The sequence below is a fragment of the Rhinoraja longicauda genome, chromosome 7, assembly GCF_053455715.1.
Source record: "Rhinoraja longicauda isolate Sanriku21f chromosome 7, sRhiLon1.1, whole genome shotgun sequence".
Classification (NCBI taxonomy): Eukaryota; Metazoa; Chordata; class Chondrichthyes; order Rajiformes; family Arhynchobatidae; genus Rhinoraja; species Rhinoraja longicauda.
Genome location: NC_135959.1, coordinates 72837319 through 72846197, shown reverse-complemented (window position 1 = coordinate 72846197; position 8879 = coordinate 72837319).

Sequence of the window (8879 nt, the reverse complement as noted above, 5' to 3'; positions counted from 1 at the left end):
ATTACACTGTTGAATCTGATTTTGCTTGTGGAACAAGTCTTTCTTACATTCTTCTGTCAGAATAGCCTTTTTTACTCTATTTCACTCAGAGAAGTTTTTTACTAATGTAATTGCAGTTTCTATACCTTCTCAAAGTCCAACTTCGATAGCCATTACTGCTCGGGGATGGGGTGTAGGTATAGCTTACGCACCCACCACACTCCGAGATAACAAAAACGAATCTTCCAAACGCTGTTTCTTGATTAATTGGTCTTTATTAAAGTAGCACAAATCAAAAGAGTAATTAATTTATTTATTTTTAGATTTAGAGATACAGCGCGGAAACAGGCCCTTCGGCCCACCAATTCCGTGCCGCCCAGCGATCCCCGCACACTAACACTATCCTACACACACTAGGGACAATTTTTACATTTACCCAGTCAATTAACCTACATACCTGTACGTCCTTGGAGTGTGGGAAGATCTCGGAGGAAACCCACGCAGGTCACGGGGAGAACGTACAAACTCCGTACAGACGGCGCCCGTAGTCAGGATCGAACCTGAGTCTCCGGCGTTGCATTCACTGTAAAGCAGCAACTCCACCGCTGCGCCACCGTGCCGCCCCTCATTCATAACTTTTCGTTCTTATCAACTGTTTCTTCTTCAAACAATACAGTAAAAATCGTGTGGTCGTTACCGTGTGGTCCTTGTGAGTGTGGCAGGCACGAGTGTGGCAGTAGTGAGTGTGGCAGTCGTGAGTGTGGTAAAAAACTGTATTCTCTCCATCCTCCCAAACTAAACTGACCCGCAATCTCTGTGGCTACGCTTGCCTCCTCCCATGTGGACATTCCCCATTACGTATCAAATCACACCCACAAGCATGCAAAAAAAGGCAGAAACTAGAAATATTAAACATAGCCATAATACAATGACAGTAACTAAATTAAAGCGTAAATGGCTCATACACATACCATACACCTCCTCTACCACTCTATTTTCAATTGGCTATGGATTGGGACCCCAAGATCCCTCTGTTCATCAATCTGTTCAGAGTCCTGCCATTAATTGCATATTTACAATCCAAAGAGCAACACCTCACACTTGCTCAGATTAAACTCCATCTGGCATTTCTCTGCCCGTTTCCGTAGCTGATCGTGGAGTTGGGGTGTGAAGGGAGATACAGGTGACTTCTCTGGGCAACGCTGGGGTGTTACATGGTTCTACAACTCCTTGGGCATTAGCAGCGCTTCAGCCCCGTGAGTGGCAAATGGAGAAAGAGCCACTGCTTTGGGCAGGTGTTGGCGTAAGTGTGTTTGCTACTGATTAGTATGGGTGTCAGGGGTCACGGGGAGAAGGCAGGAGGGAGAGATAGATCAGCCATGATTGAATGGCGGAGTTGACTTGATGGGTCGAATGGCCTAATTCTGCTCCAATCACATTAACTTATGGGCTTAGATTTTTAGGAAAACCATGCATCGGGCCAATCCCACTCAATCGATGAGCTCCGTCAGACTCGTGCTGGGGGGAGCAGTGAGGGATGATAAACTCTGGAGCAACACCTAGTCTCAGACTGATATTAAAGATCAGTGCTGAGGAGCGTTCGGTGTGGATTGCAAGGTGTTCTCTCTCAAATGGCTGACACTGGTCAGTGATACAGGGAGACTGTTCCGGCTTTTGTTTTTATAGATGACAGTTCTGCAAAAAAAACGTGTTTTCAACAACAAAGCAGATGTGTACAAAAGGTCATGTACGCACTGTTTGTGACTGAGCCCAGCATCTGTGATTCACTGCAAATCAGACATCAATGAGCGGCAGAGGAACACAGCACATTAAACCCATTTAGAATAAATGAATCCACCTTTGCACAAAATGTTTGGGTCTTTTATCCTGCAATTGGAATTACTGAGGCAGCTTGGGCCATTAGCACTGAGAGAGTTGCATGTGCAGTAAAGGGAGATACAGAGGAATGGGCAATGGAATCAATCTGAGGGATTCTGGTGACTCTGGACCGAGCCATTTCCCCACCGATCTCAGCCTGGCAGCGAGCACCAAAGACAAAGGATTCACAGCAAATGGCAGGGCCCTGGGGAGTGTTGGAGAGCAGAGGGATCTAGGAGTGCGGGTACACTGTTCCCTGAAAGTGGCGTCACGGGTAGACGGGGATTGTTGTCGGAGAGCTGAGGGATCTAGGACAGACACAAAATGCCGGAGTAACTCAGTGGGACAGGCAGCATCTCTGGAGAGAAGGAATGGGTGACGTTTCAGTTTGAGACTCTGCTTCAGACTGAGAGTCAGGGGAAAGGGAAACTGGACATATGGAAGTGTACAAAGAGAATGTCAGGTGTGAAAAGGACAAATCAAAGCAGATAATGCTCAAGGAAATGTGGAATGGTTCTGCTGGCTGGGGGAAGGTGAGAACGAGGCAAACAAACAGTAGAATTAAACAGGAGGACAGTGAAACTAGTCGAAGAACTAGGGTGGGGGAGGGACGGAGAGAGAGGGAAAGCAAGGGTTACTTGAAATAAGATAAATCAATATTCATACCACTGGGGTATAAGCTGCCCAAGCAAAATATGAGGTGCTGTTCCTCCAATTTGCATTTGGCCTCACCCTGACAGTGGAGGAGGCCCAGGACAGAAAGGTCAGTGTGGGAATGGGAGGGGGAGTTAAAGTGTTTAGCAACCGGGAGATCACGTAGGCCCAGGCGGACTGAGCGGAGGTGTTCAGCGAAACGATTGCCGAGCCTGCGCTTGGTCTCGCCGATATACAGGAGTCCACACCTGGAACAGTGGATACAGTAGATGAGGTTGGAGGAGGTGCAAGTGAACCTCTGCCTCACCTGGAAGGACTGTCGCGGTCCTTGGACAGAGTCGGGGGAGAAGATATAGGGACAGATAGTGGCTACGGCCCTGCTGAGGGAAGTACCTGGGGAGGGGATGGTTTGGATGGGAAGGGACGAGTTAACCAGGGAATTGTGAACGTCTCGGAGTGTGGGTACACAGCACCCTGAAAGTGGCGTCACTGGTAGATAGGGAGGTTTGTAGAACAGAGGGATCTAGAAGTGCGGGTACATAGTGATGCCACTAGTACATATGTACATAGTGATGAAAGTGGTGCCACACGGTGGTCAAGTAGTATTTTTCTACAGATTCGCCACCCTCTGGCTAAAGAAATTCTTCCTCATCTCCTATCTCAAGGTACGTACTTTTATTCTGAGGCTGTGCCCTCTGGTTCTAGACTCTCCCACTAGTGGAAACATCCTCTCTACATCCACTCTATCCGGGCCTTTCAGTATTCGGTAAGTTTCAATGAGGTTCCCCCTCATCCTTCTAAACTCCAGCGAGTACAGGCCCAGAGCCGCCAAACGCTCATCATATGTTAGCCCACTCATCCCTGGATCATTCTTGGTAACCTCAGCAGGGCCGTAGCCACTATCAAGCTATTTAGAGAGGATAGATACATGACAAAACGTTATTGCTTTATCATGGCTTGATTGTAATCATGTATAGTCTTTCTGCTGACGGGATAGCATGCAACAAAAGCTTTTCACTGTACCTCGGTACACCTGACCATAAACTAAACTGAGCTCCGGTGCACCCTCTCCAATGCCAGCACATCCTTCCTCAGTTATGGGGATCAAAACCACTCACAATCTGGTCTGACCTATGCCATATAAAGCCTCAGTATTTCATCCCTGCTTTTATATTCCAGTCCTAAGTTCATAAGTCATAGGAGCAAAGTTAGGCTGTTCGGCCTATCGAGTTTGCTCTGCCATTCGATCATGGCTGATCTATCTTTCCCCCTCAACCCCATTCTCCTGCCTTCTCCCCATAACCCCTGACACCCGTACTAATCAAGAATCCCCTCGAAATGAATGCTGCACCTTTAAACGGTGGCGCAGCGGTAGAGTTGCTGCCTTACAGCGAATGCAGCGCCGGAGACTCAGGTTCGATCCTGACTACGGGCGCCGTCTGTACGGAGTTTGTATGTTCTCCCCGTGGGTTTTCTCCGAGATCTTCGGTTTCCTTCCACACTCCAAAGACGTACAGGTATGTAGGTTAATTGACTGGGTAAATGTAAAAATTGTCCCTAGTGTGTGTAGGATAGTGTTAATGTACGGGGATCGCTGGGCGGCGCGGACTCGGTGGGCCGAAGGGCCTGTTTCCGCGCTGTATCTCAAAACCCAAATCTAAGATCTAAATTATCGTTAAGCTAAAATGTTTAAACTGATCTCTGAATTAGGAAGGTCTGTTCTTCACAAAACCAAACTAGATTTTTTCCTTTAAAAGAGAGATGCTGCAGCAGCCTTGATGAAGAGCTGCCATCATTCTGAACATGACATATAATATGTTCACACAGGGGTGTGGATGTGCGGCTTCCAAGGCTGCCAACATCGCTGCGTTGCTCGTCAATTGAGCAATCTCCATCAATTGAATAACAAGGCTTTAAAACTAGAGTGCGCAGTGCTCAGTACAGCCACTCCATTAGCGGTTAAACATGCCGCATCAACAAGATGTAGCTTTGACACACAAAAAATCAATTTACTATGAGAGTGCATGCTTGATTTGATGTCATTTTGCAAAACCAAATGTACTACTCAAATTCGCATTGGTGAGGAAGAGAAGGCAATTTGCCAAAAACAAGACGCAAAACTAATTTTACCTGTAGCTTTGTCCAAATGAATAGAAATTAGTGCTTTTATTGCTTCACTCAGAGGGTGGTGGGTCGATGGAACGAGCAGCCAGAGGAAGCTATAAAGGTGGGTACAATTATAATGGTTAAAAGACATTTAGACTGCGACATCAACAACAAAGCTTCACCTCTTGTCTGTTCATCTCTAGCCTTTGTCCATCCATCTGCCTTTCAAAACCCCCTCGCCTTTTCCACCTATCGCTCATCAGGCTGTGTCCTGCCTCTCCGCTCTTCCAGTTTCTTCACCCCCCCCCCATCATAATCAGTCTGAAGAAGGGTCCCAGCCCGGAATGTTACCCATCCATGTTCTCCAGAGGTGTTGCCTGGCCTGCTGAGATACTCCAGCACTTTGTGTCTTTTTTTGTAAACCAGCAACTGCAGTTCCTTGTGTCTTCCTTTCAACAAAGGTTCTGCATTAGTTTTAGTTTAGTTTAGAGAGACAGCATAGAAACGGACAGTTCGGCCCACCAAGTCCACGCCGATCATCAATCACCCGTTCACACTAGTTCCATCTCATCCCCCTTTCTCATCCACTCTACGCACACTGGGGGCAATTTACAGAAGCCAATTAACTTACAAACCTGCACGTCTTTGGGATATGGGAGGAGATCCTTTACTGGGACAAGGTCAGGGAGATATCTTAGATATCATGGACCTGTTGGGCTGAAAGTGTCTGTTTCCACGCAGTACAACTTGGTGATTTGATTAATATACGCATTTATATTCTTCATCTACAAGATTGATTTTAGTATTATTTCAAAATTGACATGCCTTTCACATTTTCATGTTCATGAAAAATAAAATGAAAAATATTTTAAAACTATAATGATTATTGAAACCTCCCTCCAACTCAAATGAAACTAAAGCTGAATTTACATCCTCTCTATGGTTGCCCATAAAAATATTGCTAGTTCATTTATTTTACTTTGTGTTAATGGTCGTCTCGCCTTGACGTTGAATGTGGAGTTACAGTGTATTGAATCACCACAGGTAGAGTCGTAGAGCTGTACAGCACAAAAAAGAGGCCCTTTGGCCAAACTTGTCCATGCTGACCAAGTTGGTATACTGGGCTATTCCCAGCATGCACCACCAGACTCAGGAACAGTTTCTTCCCCTCTGTTATCAGGCTTCTGAACGGTCCTTCCATAAGTTGGGGTACTGTCCGATTCACCTCTACCCCATTGTGGACATTGGACTTTGTCTGTGGAACTGATGCGCTACAATGCTTGAAACGTCACCTATCCATGCTCTCCAGAGATGCTTCCTGACCCGCTGAGTTATTCCAGCACAGGCAGGATAAGGGGGGGTTGAGGGGGATGGAGTGGGGGGGAGGGGAAGGGGGAGGGAGGAGGGGTGGACGGAGGGGGAGAGGGAGGGAGGAAGGTAGGGGAGGAGGGGAGAAGGGAGGGGGGGGGAGGAGGGAAGGAAGGGAGGAGGGGGGAGGGGGAGAGGAGAGGGTGCTGCATCAATGCAGGAGAGGTTTGGGCCCAACGGGTCCACTAGGTCTAGTGTAATATTAAAACTGACTCAAACTTAGATGAAAGGGCACAAAGTGCTGGAGTAACTCAGCGGGTCAGGCAGCATCTCTGGAGAACATGGATAGGTGACGTTTCACAGAGTGCTGGAGTAACTCAGCGGGTCAGGCAGCATCTCTGGAGAACGTGGATAGGTGACGTTTCACAGAGTGCTGGAGTAACTCAGCGGGTCAGGCAGCATCTCTGGAGAACATGGATAGGTGACGTTTCACAGAGTGCTGGAGTAACTCAGCGGGTCAGGCAGCATCTCTGGAGAACATGGATAGGTGACGTTTCACAGGGGCTGCAACCTCACACACTCCATGTACATGTGGAACACGGACTTCCGGGCATGTAGATCCCTTGGATGGTGGGGAGGTCAGTACCTGTGATGGGCCTTCGATGGTGGGGAGGTCAGTACCTGTGATGGGCCTTCGATGGTGGGGAGGTCAGTACCTGTGATGGGCCTTCGATGGTGGGGAGGTCAGTACCTGTGATGGGCCTTCGATGGTGGGGAGGTCAGTACCTGTGATGGGCCTTCGATGGTGGGGAGGTCAGTACCTGTGATGGGCCTTCGATGGTGGGGATGTCAGTACCTGTGATGGACCGGGCAGTGTCCACCACTCTCTGTAGTCTCCTTCGTTGAGTATCTGCATGTTCAGCATGACATACACTTTTGTTGTGTGGAAGCCCTGACCTAATCAGGGGTAGTGCGTGATGACGTGACTTCTGACTTGCCTTCCTCCCTGGAGGAGTCATGCTCTGGCAGCTCCTCACCTTCCCTCCAGCATTTACTGACCTCCAGACAAAAATCCATCCGAGTTGCTGGAAACTCCCTGCTGCATGAGCTCACCACGGGAGTTGCCACTGCTAACATGTCACGCCTTAGAGAGACCAACTCTCAACAAGGCAAACTGTTGCAAAATGCATCACATTGCTTGGACAGCTTCTTCCCAGCAACCATCAGGCTCTTGAACACTGCACAACGCTGACCTCAGCAACTATGATCTTCTATGGACTGTGTTTATTCACAAAAGTGGAAATAGCTGGCAACTTCAAGTTCCTTGACATTAATATTAACAATCGAAGGTATTTATTCACAAAATGCTGGAGTAACTCAGCAGGTCAGGCAGCATCTCAGGAGAGAAGGAATGGGTGACGTTTCGGGTCGAGACCCTTCTTCAGACTGATGTCAGGGGGGCGGGACAAAGGACGGATATAGGTGGAGACAGGAAGATAGAGGGAGATCTGGGAAGGGGGAGGGGAAGAGAGGGACAGAGGAACTATCTGAAGTTGGAGAAGTCAATGTTCATACCACTGGGCTGGAAGCTGCCCAAGCGAAATATGAGGTGTTGTTCCTCCAATTTCCGGTAGGCCTCACTATGACACTGGAGGAGGCCCATGACAGAAAGGTCAGACTGGGAGTGGGAGGGGGAGTTGAAGTGCTCAGCCACCGGGAGATCAGGTTGGTTAAGGCGGACTGAGCGCAGGTGTTGAGCGAAACGATCGCCGAGCCTGCGTTTGGTTTCGCCGATGTAAAGAAGTTGACATCTAGAGCAGCGGATGCAATAGATGAGGTTGGAGGACGTGCAGGTGAACCTCTGTCTCACCTGGAAAGACTGTTTGGGTCCTTGGATGGAGTTGAGGGGGGAGGTAAAGGGACAGGTGTTGCATCTCCTGTGGTTGCTGGGGAAAGTGCCCAGGGATGGGGTGGTTTGGGTAGGAAGGGACGAGTGGACCAGGGAGTTACGGAGGGAACGGTCTCTGCAGAACGCAGAGAGGGGAGGGGATGGGAAGATATGGCCAGTGGTGGGGTCCCGTTGTATAACCAGCCAATCCCCATCTACTTAAAGTTGCTCCACTTCTATGGACTGTGTCTTTGGTTGCACTACGGACTTCCGTTTTGCACTATTATGGTTACCCAGTGTTAATGATTATTAATTTATTGTATTATTGAGTATTATATATTTATCAGTGTCTTATTGCATTTATGGGCCTGTTAAGCTGCCTTAACTCTCCTGACTCCTGGACTTAACTCTTTGATATCTTGACCTTTTGACTCCCCTGACTTGACTCTCTCATCTCTTGGCTCGTTGACTCTTCTCCCTCCTAGTCTGTAAAGATCCAAGCGCACCTGCCCACATTGGAGCAAGTACATTGACTCTCCACTTCTGGACTCTTTGTCTCTCATCTCTTGACTCCCATCTCTTGTCTCCTAGCTCTTGACTCCTATCTCTTGACCGGGTCCACTCCACTGGGTGGCGCCATCATCGATGGCAGTCTCGCAACCAACGGTCTGTCTGTCTTTTTGTCTTTTTTGTTATTTTTAGTGTGTTTTTAAAAGTTTGTTAATGTTCTCTGGTTTGTTTTATGTGGGGGGTGAGCGAGGGGGAGGGGGTCGGGGGAAACTTTTTTTCAATCTCTTACCTTGCCGGAGATGCGATTGTATTCCGGATCATATCTCCGGTCGCTCTACGGCCTAACATCATGGAGCTGGCGGCCTTGATCAAGACTGACTTTGATCCCCACTGTGGGGTCGTGGACTTACCATCCCTTACCTGCGATCCCTTACCTGGGATCGACGCTCCAACCGTGGCCTGCGGATTTCACCATCGAGGAGCTCGCAGTCTCGGGTAGAGGCTGATGTCGGGAAGCTCCAAAGTCGCAGGAGGTTCGGCCAGCCCGGGCCCGGTG